At 45.9% G+C, this 17,140-nt stretch overlaps 1 non-coding gene across 1 annotated transcript; it reads left to right on the forward strand.

The window, feature by feature from the left end:
• Positions 1-6,624: 6,624 nt before the first annotated feature.
• Positions 6,625-6,697, forward strand: TRNAK-CUU (transfer RNA lysine (anticodon CUU)). The gene has a single exon. It is a non-coding gene; the product is annotated as a tRNA-Lys (tRNA).
• Positions 6,698-17,140: the final 10,443 nt, after the last annotated feature.

Consider the following 17,140-nt stretch of genomic DNA (forward strand, 5'->3'; position numbering starts at 1 on the left):
TAACCTTGCAATAAAGCAGTCCCAGATTCTCTGTCATTCAAGTCATGGGACACTCCCACTGAAGACATGGGACCCTTCTTGGTGATTGTCATAATGGATGAGTCTGGACCACTTCCTATCACCAAATCCACAGGAAGAATGATGTATGCACTGAGCAGATGGATGGCTGTCTTGCTGGAGTGTGGTAAGGTCTTCTCGTCTTTCTTTATGAATCACCTATGCCAGCTCTTTCAGTCCTAGGGAGCTTACAGTCATGATAGAGGACAACAAGCAAATGGGAACCATGCTGGCCATGGCTGGTACACACATTCATAAACCTGAAAGGACTGAAGGACCCTGCCACAGCTGGCTGCGAAGAGGGCAGCCGAATGCCACTGCCAACACCAATTGTGCTCCTTCTATCACCTGCCACGTTTCACACCTGCTACATTCATCTTCCCAGAACATGGCTTTGATTGTGTTACATTCTGGCTCCAAAATATTCCACGGCTCTCCACTCTCTGCAGAACATAGGCAAACTCCTACTCTGAGTAACCACAGGCCACATGGCTTAAATAACAGAGGCTTACTGTCCCTCCTCCCCACCCCAGTTGTGAAGGTTGGAAGTGCAAGATCAAGGTGTCAGCAGTTTTAGTTTCTTCTGAGACCTCTTTCTTCTGAGAGAGAGTGCATTGTAGGGAGAGTCCATTGCAGGATGAGTCTCAGAAGAATGAGGGAGAGTCCATTGCAGGCCCCTCTCCCAGTTTCTGATGGTTTGCTGGTGAACTTTGGCCTTCTTTGTCTTATAGAGCCGTCACCCTGACCTCTGTTTTCAGCATCATATAGACTTCTCTTTGTGTGTGTTTGTCTCTGTGCCCAAGTTTATCTTTTGTATAAGGACACTGGTAATGTTGAATTAAGGCCCACTCTAATGACCTCATTGTAACTTAACAACATTAGTAAAGACCCTGACTCCAAGTAAGGTCATGTTTGGAGGTATCAGGGGCTAGGACTTCAACATATTTTTGGAGGGGACAGGGTCCAGCTCATAACACTGTCCTAGTCACCTGGTCAAGTCATTTTTTCTATCTTTTCTTTACCATCTTGTATTCCAAATTTTTAGTTCCTCTCTGACTGTGCCTATTCTAGACAGACTGCTCAAATACTACCTTGACTGAGAGGCTCTATCTTCCTTCTCAGGTCTATCCATCTTTTAAGACCCAATTAAATTTGGGGCTTCCCAGGTGGCACTGGTGATAAAGACTAGTGGTAAAGGAGAAGGGGATGACAGAGGATGAAGTGGTTGGATCGCATCCCTGACTCATTGGACATGAGTATGAGCAAGCTCCAGGAGATGGTGAAGGACAGGGAGACCTGGCATGCTGTAGTCCACGGGGTCACAAAGAGTCGGACATGACTGAGCAATTGAACAACAAAAATCCGGGGCTTCCCAGGTGTCGTCAGTAGTAGAGAGCCTACCACCCGCCTTCCAATGCAGGAGACAAAAGAGACAAGGGTTTGGTCCCTGGGTTGGGAAGATCCCCTGTATGAGGACATGGCAATCCACCCCAGTATTCTTGCTTGGAGAATCCCATAGACAGGGAAGCCTGGTGGGCTACAGACCATAGGGTCACAAAGAGTCGAAATGACTGAAGCCACTTAGCATGCATATATCACTTTTATAGAGGTTTTCCTAGATTCTTCCAACTCTTGGTACTATATATGAGCTTATTATACTTGCTTTTTGCAGGTACTACACTTTAGGGAACTATCCACAGACTTTCCTGCAATTCTTCTCTCTTGCAGGGCTTTACAGCTCTTTCATGGGCAAGAAAGACCTTTGCTCTGGATCCCTGTGGGATGAGAGATCCATAAAGCCAAGAGAACAAGCTTACCCAGAGACTGCATCACCTTCTAGAGTATTCCTCCTGCCCCAAAGAGCCCTCAGCCTGCTCCCAGGACCCACTCTGCACCATCCTCCTGAAGGTGGACCATACCATCTGGTCTCTGCCCCAGACCTGAGGGTGGCCAAGGGATGCTGGAGGTGGTGGACAGGGCATGACTGTGCAGGCTGTGTAGATGCAAAGGGAAGGACCTCAGAAAGGAGGGGACAGAGCCAGCCAAGGGGAAAGGAGGGACATGGACATAATCACACTCCAGGGCTGGAAGCTGGATCTTCTTGGGTCAATGCCTCCAAAGAGAAGGAGAATTTTAGATTTTAGTTTGGCTTCTAAGTCATTATGGAGGTAAATTTGTCAAGGCAGAAGAATAGAGTATATTCTATTTAACAATTTGTAAGCTTGATTGATACATTTAAGATGTTTAGCCTATTATACCTGGACCTCCATTTGCAGTTTTGCACAGGGGGTTCCAGCAAAACTTAGGAGTGGGTATGTCCCAGGCAACCTTTTCACTCTGTGTCTGATTGTGAATTTCCACCTGTTCTTTTTGTGATGAGGGCAAGCCAAAGCTGGTCCTTCCTGACCCTTGAGTATTCTTTTTAGATGTTCCTGTTTGGTCTTGATATAACCATGCCTCTGCTCTCCTATTTTGTGCTGATGATAATAAAATGTCTCCACTGAGATAGAGAGTCATCCCAATGAAAAGACTGAGAATGAACCAGTGGGACAAGGATCATGGATCCAAAACACACTTCCACAGTCAATTTACCTTCTGAAAAGGGAAGAAGAGGTATGGGTTCAGGCAAAGGGCTTAGTGGGGTGAGGGCAGATAGTGTCTCTCCACGGCGAGGCTTCAGTCTCCTCACACGCACCCGTTTGTGCTTGGTGTGGCAGTAGACGTCCATGCCTTCCCATACATGGCTCTCACTGAAAGATCTGATGTTGATGGGGTATGGGTAGTAAATGCCTCACATGGCCCCAATGTCAAGAAGCTATTTCCATTCTTGTGTGAGTAGAAGAAAGGATTGCCCAATGAGCAGGGATATCACAACCCTGAATCTATTTGGAAATTTTCAAAGGTAGACAAGATGCCTGAAAATTAATGCAAATTATTGAAAATTATTGACAAAAGTCATTTGGTCAGATATAAACACATCTTAGTGTTTCCTTTCTGCATGTGGGAGGGGACTGTGGCCTTTCTTTTCTCCTGCCCCAGTGTCCTCTCAGCTGGGAGGGCAGCCGAGTCTTTCTGGTGATTCATGCCACCTTCTGGTTTCCATAGGCATCCTGCCTGAAGACTCCCCACACCCCATTCCCTCCCTTCCCCCCTCAGGGACATAATGAAAGTGAAAGTGGCTCAGACATGTCCAATTCTTTGGGACCCCATGGACTATGCAGTCCATGGAATTCTCCAGGCCAGAATGCTGGAGTGAGTAACCTTGCCCTTCTCCAGGGGATCTTCCCTTCCCAGGAATCAAACTGGGGTCTCATGCATTGCAGGCAGATTCTTTACAGCAGAGCTATGAGGCATAAGTAATGAATGAGTTCCTATTTCCCCTGTGGTACATCCATCACAGCTGAATTAATCTCACTTCCAAAAATTCATTTGCTCAAAGGCAACCTCAGTCACCCTTTTATTCTCTCTTGTTTTCTCTTTGAAATCTCATCCAAATGTTTCTGCAAAACCTTTCTTCTTTTTCTCTTTCTATTCTATTTGTGGATCAAAAATTTACTTCCATCATAGTTGAAGCAGAAGTGGGCCCATTTGAAGAATGTTAAGAATGGAAAATATCTCCTTTTATGTATTTGGTACAAAATGTGTCTTGATCTTGTTCTCCATGGCTTACTGTATGCTGGTTAAATGCAACTTCATTTTATTGAGAAGCACATCGAGTCCTGGGGATATTTTACAAGAGTTGTTTGTCAGTTCCACAAGTACAATAACTAAGTAAATATTATAATTCTTTTTTATAGTGTTGCTTTAAAGTACTCTTAATGTAAGGGGATTTGAAATAACAATACAAGTGAGATAATGAAATACTATCAGTCACTAAATCAGGAGTTTTGAAAATAGACTTTCAGGTATCTGAGAAATTGTAAGCAAAAGTTGGAGTGTAGACACACATATTAATCATTAATTTTACTTTGTGTGGCAATTTACTTTGTGATTGCAATTTGCTCAGTCAATAATCACCTCTCTTTTCTTCCTTAGCCATAGAACCCTTATTTTATTGGACATAACAAATCCAACTGTAACGTCCAAATTTCTGAACCTTCACTGCTTGTTGGTATGGCTGTGCCTGAATTCTAGACACAGATTTAAGCAGGAGACGTTGGATGGGGCTTCCAGGAAAGCACATTAAAAGAAGGAAGAATGACTAACCACATTTCCTCTTACTCTCTCACCCTGATACTTCTTCCTGCCTGGAAGGCAGACATGATGGTTACATTCTGGCAGCCATATTAGACAACAAAGAGGCAGCATTGAAGTTGGAAGCCATTCACCAGGGATGATGAAACAGAACTTCAGAAGGAGTCTGGGATTTCTCTAAACTTGTTTATGCAGGATAAAAACAACCCCTATTTTAAGCTGCTGACATATGACTTCTGTTTTTTGGAGTTTAATCTAATACTAGCTGATATGTTCCACTGCTCTCAAATGCAGGAAATATCACATTATTTTATGAAAACAATAAGAAATGAATTTCAAGTCCCACTGAGCCTTTGGTAAGAAATTAATAGATGCAGGGAAGTATAACACATATCTCTGGATTTGCCCAGAAAATGTGGAAGAAAGCATCTGGTATTTGGCTCATCAGGGTGGGTTGCTACCTTGTCTGTAGAATGGAAGGTGAAGTGGAAAACCAAAAAGGTATGAAATGGAAGGATTTTGATCTTGATTTGGGAGGAAGAAGGAAATCAAAACCTACTAGGTGGGTGTATAGCTAACGCCTTGCCATACATGCTCATAAGGAGCATGACTTAAGAGAAAAATGGTCTCAACAAAAAGACAACTTATGCTAATGTCTTTTAAGTAAGTTGAAACTATTGTGGATTTTACTATATCATAGTTACGTAAAAAAGGCAGACATAGCAGATAAGACAGATATCTGACCTCTTGCCATCTGAAGTCAAGGATGAAAAGGAGTTTGATGTAAGTAATACATGTATGACAGTCCTTATACAAATCTAACACTGGCCTCTCACTTGAAATTAAGTAAGATGTATTACTCCCCAAATATTTAAAACCACTGCTGAGTGGTGGGGGGCGGCGGTACCAGTCCCAATTTCTAATTATTCAGCCGATGTTCAGATGATTCTACCTCTGTTTTCCCATCTGTTTAATGGTCACAAAGGCATTTACCTCCACCCCTAAAGAGGCCTGATTAGCATCAGTGATTTAATGCTTATCAGGGTTGGTGGAGCAAGACAGCCACAGAGACCAGTTGTCACTGCTGTTACAGTAATGATGATTGTCTGGGGCCCGGGTGTGTGTGAACTCACAGAGGTCACAATCTGACAGGCTGGCTCCCTGGCACTTTTTGCCTGGCACTTGCACCTGCCCAGGGAACAGGTTATGGAGTTCAAGCTTGTTTGGGTTTGCAGCAGGTAATGATAGTTTCACAGGAGGTTGTGTTGTTGAATTCGGAGCTGGAGTTTGGGCGTTCACATCTAATTAATTTGACCCTCTGACTCATTCCCCTGCCTGGAGCCGAGAACCAAGTCTGAACACAAGGAACTTGAATCACTATTTTTTTTTCCCCCGGCAAAGCTGTCCAATGGCCTTATTTTCTCTAAATGCTAACTGTGGTCACATTGAAAGAAAGCCCAAGTGGGGTCCTTCTGAGTCAACCACTTCATCCCTTTATTTCTTTTCAGCCTACTGTATTCCTTTACAAGAAAGAGAATTATTCGACTGAATAGGTTTGCTAACACAGTACACAGATTGCAAGGGAAGTCATGGATGAGTCAGGAAATCATCTTAAACTTGTGTTTTTGGATGAGGGAGAGATACATTCAAAGAGCACACCACTGATCTCTACTAACTGAGTCTGAGTTGTCAAACTCAGAGGATGGTTGAGTCCCCAGGTCCTGAGATGATGTGACAAGAGGCGTGATGGGCTTCAAAGGGCCAGGAACTGCCAGGAATGCCCCACCTCCTCACCTACACAGCCTTTCCTCATGGTGTCTGCTGTCCCCTGACCACAGGCCCTTGTCCAAAGGCAGAGTCCCGGAGTGTACTGGCCTGCAGAGCATTTAACATGAATGGATAAGAAATTGCAGCAAGAGCTGTCTTCTCTGGGCTCAGGTCTTCTGCGATCTGTAAACTACTTGGTGGATCCTGAGCTTCATTCTTCCCATGACTCCTGCACTACATGATGTCTTCCTTTCCTGGGACACAGGGCGTTCATTTCCCTCCGTGAAAAGGGCTGTGCTGGAAGGCAGCTGGGCCAGCCTGGCCAAGGAGTTGCAAGATGTGAATGAGAGGTGAGAGGACCTGATTGACTTATGAGTAGGCAAATCGTGCATGTTTACCATGTCAGGCAGTAGGTGGAATGCAGACGGGATAAAAAGGAGCATTGAGCGGTAGCAGAAGCTGCCGGTGCTCTGCCCACAGCCCTCGTCTCAGGCTCGACTTTCTCTGGATGCCGTGGCACTGGGCCACTGCAAGAAGTGGGGCAGAATGTCTCTGGAGTTAGTAAGCCCCCTCCAATACCCTGGGAACTGGCTTTAGCCAATGAGCACCCGGCTAGCTCAGTCGGTAGAGCATGAGACTCTTAATCTCAGAGTCATAGGTTCGAGTCCAATGTTGGGTGACATAAAATTTGGGGAAGGAAATGGCAATCCACTCCATTATTCTTGCCCGGAGAATTCCATGGACAGAGGAGCCTGGCAGGCCTAGTCCAAGGGGTCGCAAAGAGTCAGACACGACTGAACGACTAACACACTACTGTAATGAGAGACAGGATCCGGTGGACAATTGCTCAGGTTGCGATGACTCAGAAGCAAGTGTTTTAGAGCGTTCCCCAGGTAACCTACTCAGCAATGCACCTTCCACCCAGGCATGTGCTGAGAAAGCCTTAACAGCTGGCTCTCCAGAAAAGCACAAGTGTCGGCATTGATAGCCTTTGCTGGTTCCCACCACACAAACACTCCCACCCAGCTGAATTCAAAGTGTCAGCTGTGTCAATGCCACCCTAGGGGGTTGGCAGCTTTGGGAGCTAGCTGATAGGAAAACCCGCTAAAATAGTTATGGAGCCAGTAGTGTTAGCAGCGCCTTTTGTTTTTATACAGTTGATGTAATTGCATGTTGATATCACAATTTTTAATAATAGCTGGCCTTAACAGCTAGCTTGCAAAATCCTGAAAATTTAACAAGCTGGCTCTCTGCTTCCTTCCCCTCCCCTGTCTGTCTTCACTCCCTTGTGCCTCCAGGGGCTGCTTCAATTAATGACTCTCATTGGCTCTTCTAGGGGGAAGAAGAACTCCTCCTAAAGAAAACCAGCCCTTGTGGCTGCTTCATCTACACTTAGGTCAAGCTGACCTCAGACTTGGTCCTCGACCCCAGATTCTAGCTTTCTTCTGCTGGGACTTTCCAGTCCCTTGTGTGACTCCTCTCATCTCCTGAGACAAAGCAAGCAGGACCCATCCCAGCTCTCTGACTGTTTCTTCTTCCTAGAAACATGAGGAGCCTCTGTCAGCCTGATGGGCTGGGTACCACTCTAGTTATAAGTGCCCTACATCTAGGCGATGTCAGAGGGTAAGTGTGTATGCATGTGTACATAAGCGTATAAATGTGTAAGCATGTATAAGAGAATGTGCACAATTGTATATGTGTAAATGTGCATGTGAGTGTGTGTGTATATTTGTCAGGGTAAGTTGTGTGTGACTACATATGAGTTGTATGTGCATACATATGTGTTTGAGCAACCATCTGTGTTTGAGTGCATGTTTGTGTATGAGCAGGCTTCCCTGGTGGCTCAGATGGTAAAGAGCCTGCCTGCAAAGTGGGAGACTTGGATTCAATCCTTTGGTGGGGAAGATCCCCTGGAGGAGGAAATGGCAATCCACTCCAGTATTCTTGCCTGGAGAATCCTGTGGACAGAGGAGCCTGGTGGGATGCTATCCATAGCATCGTGAGGAGTTGGACATGACTGAGCAACTAACACTTTCATGTGTGAGGGTGTGTGTGTAGACATGTGTGTTTGTGTAACTGTGTACAGGTGTATAAGCGTGTGTGTCTTGTGTGAGTGTGTGAGAAGAATGTGGGTATTTATGAATGTGTATGGGTGTGTGCGTGAGTGAGCGTGTGTGGTATCAGCACCTCTTGCCTCTTCCTCTAGCAGCAAGCTGCATGCTGTCTTTCTTTGGGGCGCCACCCTCAAGCCCCATGTGGTTCCTTCAGAGCTGACAGTTGGGGTGGCCTGACCCCACATGGGCAGAGAAAGGAGAGAAGGGGCACGGGGGCTGGGAGAGCTGACCAGTACCTTTATTCTTAGCCACAGTGATGGATCAGGAGAACAGGAGGCATGAACAAGGTTTCGGGGAGTCTCATATGGAGGGGCTGTAAGACAGAGAGTATCCTTGTGGAAACTGCTGCTCAAGGGAGCGAAGAGTAGGGGTATGGTTGGGAGCTGCTTAGCACTGGTTCATCTGGCAAAAACAACAGTGATGCTGAGCTAGGTGAGGGGATTGAGGAAGGGAGATAAGGGGATAGCAGTCATGAGGATGGTTGTATCATTAGGGGCATTAGGATGAATCAGCTGCTTCCCAAGGTTCATGCAACTATTTGCCTTGTGAGACATGGTTGTGATCAGCATCTGAGAGGGCTAAAGATCAAGGAATTGTACCCCAAAAGGGTTAGTGACTTCCTGCCTGGGAAGAGGCACAGCAAGGATGAGATGGGAACAAGATAAAACAGATCCAGGGCGCCTCCCCAGTGCTCCCGGGCCTGAGCTGCCTTGGATGTCGGATGTATTCTGCATTCTGTCCATGCTCAGGATTACTAGCCATGACCCCAAGGGAGCTGAAAGCTAGTTTCACAGCTCCCTGCAACAAAGGTGCAGATTCTCCCTACCGTGCCTGTGGTCCAGCGATCTGGCTTCAGAAGATGTAGGTGTTGTGAGCAAGGATCCTCTGCACCTTCCCTCTGGCAGGCTGCCAGGAGGCATGCGGCTTTGAAGAGCAGTGGTCCAGAGGCCAGAGAGGGGCATCCTGTCCTGTACCCGAGCCCCCGTACCACCTGTACCGTCTTGGCTCAGAGCTACCCTACCTGGTCCGTAGGCCCTTCCTGGGATGCACGCTTTCTTGTGCTGTTTTATAAACGCCTTTCCTGCTTGCCTCGGCGAGGGCAAGTAGCTGTTGTTCGCTCAGTCATCTCCCAACTCTTTGCGACCCCATGGACGGCAGCATGCCGGCTTCCCTGTCCTTTACTGTCTTCCAGAGCTTGCTCAAACTCATTTCCACTGATTTAGTGATGCCATTCAACCATCTCATCCTGTCACCCCCCTGTCTCCTCCTGCCTCAATCCTTCCCAGCATCAAGTTCTTTTTGAATGTGTTGGCTCTTCACTTCAGGTGGCCAAAGTATTGGAGCTTCAGCTTCAGCATTAGTCCTTCCAATGAATATTCAGGTTTGATTTCCTTTAGGATCAGCTGGTTTGATCTCCTTGCAGTCCAAGGGACTCTCAAGAGTCTTCCCTTAAAGAATTAGGGCAAGGAGGATTGTTTGCAAATACAGGCTCAGTTAAGTAACTGTGTTGTAGACTGGCCTCTGCTGTTCCATCACAGAACACACCCCTGGCTTCGTCCTGCAGGCAAAGGGCAGGTTAGGTCTCAGTCGCTCAACTGGGACTGGCAGAGGAACAGGAGCATGGGTTGTTGCTAAGAGATGGAAACTGCAAGGACACTGACAACAAGATTTCTTCCCCGAATCTGTGTATTGGACCAATCCAAGAACCAGGGCGATAATGGAGAGGGATGGGTGCTTAGAACAAGAATTCCAAGGAATCTGAGAACCACATGATGCCTTATCATATCATAAAAAGCAATGTGATCTGAGTTCTTTCTGTGTGCCAGACAAGTGACGTTACATCATCAAACCATTATGGTCCCTGGAAAGCTATTAAAAAGCCATTAGTATCCCTGGGAACTAGATGATGCCCCTAACTCAGGTAACCTCAGGCACATAAGGTGACAAAGTAACAAGCTAGTCAGTGAGAGAGGCAGGAATTCTGAGTGTTGTCCCAATCCAGAGTCACTCTGGGGTAGGGGCATGGGAATCTGCATCTTAACTACTCCCCTCTTCCTCGCCCCCACCAGAGGGTTGGTTATGCACCTTGGTTGGAGAACCATTGCTTTACTTAGAGAGCGTGATCACTATATTGTGAAACCTGACTTCATTTTTACATATATTGTCTGCATCTGATTTCTAAAGGAGGCATGCTTTTGAGATTCTACCCTGTGTCACTTGACCCAGGCATGGCATCCACCAGCCCCTTACCTGAAGCACCTTTGGGGTACACTCAGGCCCTCTTCAGCCCCCCCTGAGTTCTGTTGTCTGAATGTTTGTTTCACACAGGTTGCTTGGTTGCGAGAAAACCTTGATGAAATCAGCATGCCCTTGGACATGTTTCCAGTTGTCCAGAATCAATTCTGGTGAACCTGGGGTAAGTTGTAACAGCCATTCTGTTTGGACCTGGCACACAGAACACTCAGTGGAAAACTGTTAAGTGCTGATCACATCATTTGTTTTGTTCCCAAAGTAAAAGGAACAGAACATATAGGTGGATAGACCTGAGGGGCAGCCATGTCATTTCAGACAAAAACAAGCTGTTTCTGACACACTCAAGCACTAGATGATTGTGAATTCCAGGGACTATTTTGTTCTCATTCTGTTTGTTAAAGTCCCATTCTCTGAATTGAAAACATGTCTTCAAGCTTGCTTTCCCTGGGTGAGGGAACAGCCGAGATGGGAGGAGAAAACATATTTTTTAAAAATTAATTTTTATTGGAGTATAGTTGCTTTACAATGTTGTGTTAGCTTCTACCTTACAGCAAAGTGAATCAGTTATGTGTACACATATATCCCCTCTTGTTTGGATTTCCTCTCCATTTAGGTCGCCACCGAGCCCTGAGCAGAGTTCCTTGAGCTACACAGTAGGTTTTCCTCAGTTTCCTATTTTATACGTAGTATCCGTGGTGTATACATGTCAACCCCAATCTCCCAGTTCACTCGCCATCCCGATTCATCCCACCTCCGGCCTCTCTCCTGTCCGTAGGAGAAAATGCCTTTGAAATACATATATTTTATCCCTGCTTTACAGAAGGTCAGGCATCTGACACCAGGTCTCGGTGTTCCTGGGCTGCATCCCCTTCTCTTTGATTGAAGCTTCATCCCTTTAGTGAACACAAGATGCCTCCGTAGTCTCATGTCCCCTTTGCTCTCGATTTGCTTTGTTTTCAATTTTTCTTTCTTTTTTTGTTCTGTTTCATTTCCAGTTCTCTCTCCCAGCAACTTCTGGCCACTGCTTCTGACTGGCATCTTTGACTACCCCTGGGGTCTTCACTCGGAGCATGGCTAGCTGGAGCTTTGAGGGTCTGAGGTGGCCCTGGGCATTGGGCAGCCTCAGCTGTCCCCTGTGGATCTTGTCTTTCCTGTCATTGTGTGTTATGACATCTACAAGGGTCTTTCTTGGGGGTCTCCTCACTTTATCACACAGTAAGTATTTTCTATTGGCTCTGTTTTAAAGAGAATCTATGAAATCAAGTAAACAGCTTGCCTATGGCTACAGAGCTACTTAGTACCTGAGCTCAATCTCTGTACTAGATCATGTTGTCTCAGAATCTTGCTTTTATCTTGCTGTTATTCTCTTTCCCCTTGAATTATTTGATTTACTCTAGCTGTCTCTTTCCTCTTCCGACACAAATGGAGATTTTTCCAGTAGTCATGTAGAGATGTGAGAATTGAACCATAAAGAAGGCTGGGCATCGAAGAAATGATGCCTTCAAATTGTGGTGCTGAAGAAGACTCTAGACTCTTGGACTGCAAGGAGATCAAGCTAGTCAATCCTAAAGGAAATCAAACCTGAATATTCATTGGAAAGACTGATGCTAAAGCTGAAACTCCAATACTTTGGCCACCTGATGTGAAGAGCTGACTTATTGGAAAAGAACCTGATGCTGGGAAAGATTGAAAGCAGAAGAAGAAGGGGACGACAGAGGATGAGATGGTTGAATGGCAGCACTGACTAGATGGACATGAGTTTGAGTGAGCTCCAGGAGTTGGTGATGGACAGGGAAGCCTGGCATGCTGCAGTCCATGGGATCATAAAGAGTCAGACATGACTTAGCAACTGAAATTAGAGTTAGCACAGGCTCTACAGGCTGAGGGCTCAGAGCTACAAGAGTGTGCTTATTGCAGATGCTGGATGCAAATCCCAGGAATTGCCCACAATTTTGACTTGCCGGTTATAAGCTTGGAGGCTCCGAAGACCCTATCCAGGTTCAACAGTTCACATGAACTACTCACAAAATTCAGGAAAGTGCTTTTCTTACTATTACTTGTTCATTATAAAGGATAAATGTGGGGAAAGCCTGATGAAAGAGAGGCATAGGGTAAGGTATAAGTGTGGGGTGGCATGGAACTTTTGTACTCTCTCCCGGTGCATCCCCTCCCAGCACATCAATGCATTTTCCAACCCTGAAGCTCATTGAACCCTATAGTTCAGAGGTTTTTTGGAGGTTTAATCACATAGGCAAGATTGATTGCATCATTGGCCATTGTCACATACTCAATATCCAGTCCCTTTCTTTATTTTATTTCTTATTATAGCATAGTGCTATATCCAGAAGCAGGAGAAGGCTTCCTGATTTTAGTCCCAACACCAGGTAGAACCCCATTATCACCAATGTGACCAGGGGGGCTGCATGGCTGGTGGCTGGACAGGCCCACTCTCATTTCCAGGGGTGACAGAGGCTGCAAGGGGGAGGAAGGGCCTGCGAGGATTCTGAGTCCATGCTGCCTGCCCGAGGGAGCCAGGAGGTGAGCTGCTGCCTTCCTGACTCTCTCAAAGGTGTTCTCATACCCCCACCAGCCCTTGTATAGGTCTGGTCACACTTTGGCCCCCATTAGTCCTGCCTCTGGCTTTGGGACTGCTTGCACCTTCTCCTCTCTGGAGTGGCTTCATGTTGGGAAGGCTATTTTAGAAGATGCTTGGTTTCTAGTCCTTAATGTTTGAGGGCTTTGGAGGACAAACTGGAACTCTGTGAGTATGTGTGTGTGTATAATGGGCTCCTGTGCTGTGCTTAGTTGCTCAGTCGTGTCCGAGTCTTTGTGACCCCTTGGACTGTAGCCCACCTGGCTACTCTGTGCCTGGGGATTCTCCAGGCCAGAATATTGGAGTGGGTTGTCACGCTCTCCTCAAGGGGATCTTCCCAACCCAGGGATCAAACCCAGGTCTCCCACATTGTAGGCAGATTCTTTACTGTCTGAGCTACCAGGGAAGCCCAAGAATATTGGAGAGGGTAGCCTATCCCATCTCTAGGGCATCTTCCTGACCTAGGAATCGAACCAGGGTCTCCTGCATGGCAGGCAGATTATTTACCAGCTGAGCTATCAAGGAAGCTCACAGTAATGAATCCACCTTCAGTGCAGGAGACCTTGGTTCGATCCCGGGTTGGGAATACCCACTCGAGTATTTTTGCCTGGAGAATTCCATAGACAGAGGAACCTGGCAGGCTACAGTCCATGGGATCACAAAGAGTAGTGGACTCTTAGTTTGTAGCATTTGCCAGTTTTCATTGTGTTAAATCCTCCTGGAAGAGTTCCAGCTACCAGCATGATGTCACCAAACAGGCTAGAACAAGGTCTGCCATAGTCACCATCATTAAGTCTTTCCACCAGACAGATGTCACAGACACAAATAACCTGAATATCACAGATGATACAGCATGGTGAAATAGAGGGAATGGACTATCAGTATTTATTATTAATACCTTGGATTTTAATATCTTTTATTTACTTAGCAGTGCATACATTTTAATTTTTAATAACAGACATGCCTAACAACTGGTTCCCAAATTCATGAACTGGTAATCAGCTCAACAAACAGACACAAGCCAGCTATGTGGCTTATATTAGTTTATGCTAACAAACTGTGGCTATTAACATGCTTGTCTATTGTTTATGTCCCCGGGTCTCTCTGGCTGGCCTGGTCTGTGGTATGATGAGGTCCTTCCAACCCTGAGACAGACCTCTGTCCTAAGGAAAAGGAGAGATTTTTGGAGACATAGACTATTTATTTCACTAGGGTCCTCTCAGGTGAATTTTGCAAAAGAGTAATGGGGCACACAAGAGGATACCAGTGGCTTTGGGTGTGGCTTAGAATTTCTTAGAGGAATTGTTCTCTGGGGCTTATACTTGAGGTTCCATGTGCAGTTTCATGTTTTAAAACTATGGTGCTAGCATGCTTAGGGGCTTCCCTATGGCTCAGTGGAAAGAATTCACCTGTAATGCAGGAAATGTAGGAGACACTGGTTCAATCCCTGGGTCGGGAAGATGCCCTGGAGGAGGAAATGGCAACCCACTTAAGTATTCCTGCCTGGAGTATCCCATGGACAGAGAAGTCTGGTGGGCTACAGTCCATGGGGTCGCAAAGAGTCAGGCAAGACTGAAGCGAGTTAGCAGGCACGAATATATACGTGTGTGTATGTATATATACACACGCAGTATAGATATACACTGTCTCTATTTAATTGGAGTTGGCAGAAGGTTTTACTGTGGGGACCAGCAGGGGTAACCAGTTTGTCCAGGAGTTTCAGAGACTTGCAGGCACTGCTTAAGTGCTTTCTGTGAATTAGGGGCCCTAAGATGCCTTATAGAGTTCTGACCTACTGGCATGGTACAGATGCTCCCCTTTCAATAGGCACCTGGCCGCTGCCGGGGCAGAGAGAGAGGACATTTCAGAAACAGAATTAGCTGAGAGTTGCCCCCCTGCCTCCCACCATGTAGAGCTATCAAACGTGGTCCTGATTAGATTTCTGATCTAGCAAATCTGAGGATGGACTGCCCTGCCTGAAAGCAAGCCTTCTTCTAGGATGTGCCAGGGAGCAGGCTGGTGGAGGGGGCAGGAGCTTCCCATGGGCTGTAGGGGTTTCTGATCTTTCCCAGGGGAAGGGCCAGAGGAAGAGTGCTCTGGATATACACCAGCATCTGTAGCCACTATCCCATAAAGGCGTCTGGGGTCAGGGAAACCAGGGCCTCTCTCCTGAAGGGCAGGCAGTCATTCTCAGGAGCGAGCTTTCACTTTCTAGACCTGAGCGGGACAGCTGTGTTTGGGGGCTGAGAAAACATTCCTGTTGTCCTGTCCAGAAAGTGAAAATGATTGAGAAGGTGCTGCGAGTCACTGGAAAATCAAGTAAGCATCAGATCAAGAAATCCTGTTAGCTTGCCAAAGGGAGAACATCGGCAACGCCAACCTGAGTGCCCTTGGGAGTTCCTGCCCAGTTCATGACCCATCGGCGACAGGCCAGTACTGGTCCCTCAGCAAAAAGGTGGAGGCGGAGCTGTGCCTGAGTATTGGTCAGTGCCAGGGCTTCTGGATCTATTTTAAGCCACGTGTAAACTTAAAAAAGGCTGTTAACGCTTTTTCTGACTATTCCTGTAAAAGGGATCGTATCTGTATTGCCAGTTTTTCAGGGTTCCTGTAAAGAGCAAGACAGTGTTGTTTTGACATTTTTTAAAGGTGAAGTGAGCAATGTTTTGGTGTTCTAATAGATCACACTATTTACAGGTTCTTTTCTTTGAATTTTATTTTTTTGGGGGGAGTGGTTTATTTCATCTGTAGTTCTTAAGGTAAGTTTCTGTTTCACCATCATTTTGGCCATAGTTTTCATTTAGCTAGGTTTGGTTTTTAAATGCAAGAGAAGGGAACTGGTTTTTATGGAGTGCCACCTATAGACACTCATGCGAAGAATTGACTCATTGGAAAAGACCCTGATGCTGGGAGGGATTGGGGGCAGGAGAAGGGGACGACAGAGGATGAGATGGCTGGATGGCATCACTGACTCGATGGGCATGGGTTTGGGTAGACTCTGGGAGTTGGTGATGGACAGGGAGGCCTGGTGTGCTGTGATTCATGGGGTCGCAAAGAGTCAGACACGACTGAGCGGCTGAACTGAACTGAACTGAACTGAACCTATAGACACTAGGGGTTGACCTAGAGGTTATACCTACATTATGTTTAATCACTCGACATGAGAATTTCTGTAAAAATAATGAAGGATAAATGGTTGTCCTTAATTTATCTTTTTGAAGTAAAAGGTAGTTTCTTACTTGATTTGTGGTTATAAACTGTATTAGAACAATTAAACTGTGTCCGAAATTAGGGGTCATCTCTAAACATTTTCCCTGGCTTTTGAAACTTTAAGTCTTTTGCATAGAAGAAAAATTCAGGTGGCAAATTCTTACTTATGGATTCCAAGAACTGTCACAGGTTATGAACTTCACTGTCCTCAACTTTGCATCCTCATAATTATTTTCTGTCTCTCAGTCCCAGCAGGTTGCAATCCTCTTTCCCACATTACACCTTCAGTCAATATTTGAAGGCTTATTTATGTAAATACGAAGATCTGTCAGAACTCCCTGCAACCAAAAACCTGACCCCTAAATGCATCATAATAAACAGTCACTGACCAAAATAACAAACCAGCTTCCTGGAACATGCTTGCTCAGGACCGTCAAGAAAAGCTCCAGAAATGTTAGTTTGACCTCTGCGTCCTCATACGCACAGCCTGACCTTCGAAGATCAAACATTGTAGCAAATACAGCCTTCATTTTGTAATCCTCCCGCTTGTCACAGTTCTCTGTTATCATCAGAGGCCCTGGGCCAACCATGGGTTATGTCTGAACAGGAGTGGGTGCAATCCCTAGGTTATTCTACCTTTGTGATGTTGGTACAACACACCTTCTCCCCTGGATGTTCTGATAGGGTGATCTTCTGAGTTTTGCTTGAGTCTGACTTTACTACAGTAAACCAAAATAGAGGCTTACAAATAGTGAAATATCTCATTTTCCTATATGGAGCTAAAGACACACAGGACAGAGAACAAGTTAATTAAAAAGTCATAATTCTTTCAGTGGTGGTGGCATTGCTGTCATCTAGTCACTAAGTCATGCCCGACTCAGTGAGACCCCAGGGACTATAGCCGGCCAGGTTCCTCTGTTCATGGTGTTTTCCAGACAAGAACACTGGAGTGGGT

The sequence above is a fragment of the Odocoileus virginianus genome, chromosome 31 (assembly GCF_023699985.2).
Source record: "Odocoileus virginianus isolate 20LAN1187 ecotype Illinois chromosome 31, Ovbor_1.2, whole genome shotgun sequence".
NCBI classification, from domain to species: Eukaryota; Metazoa; Chordata; class Mammalia; order Artiodactyla; family Cervidae; genus Odocoileus; species Odocoileus virginianus.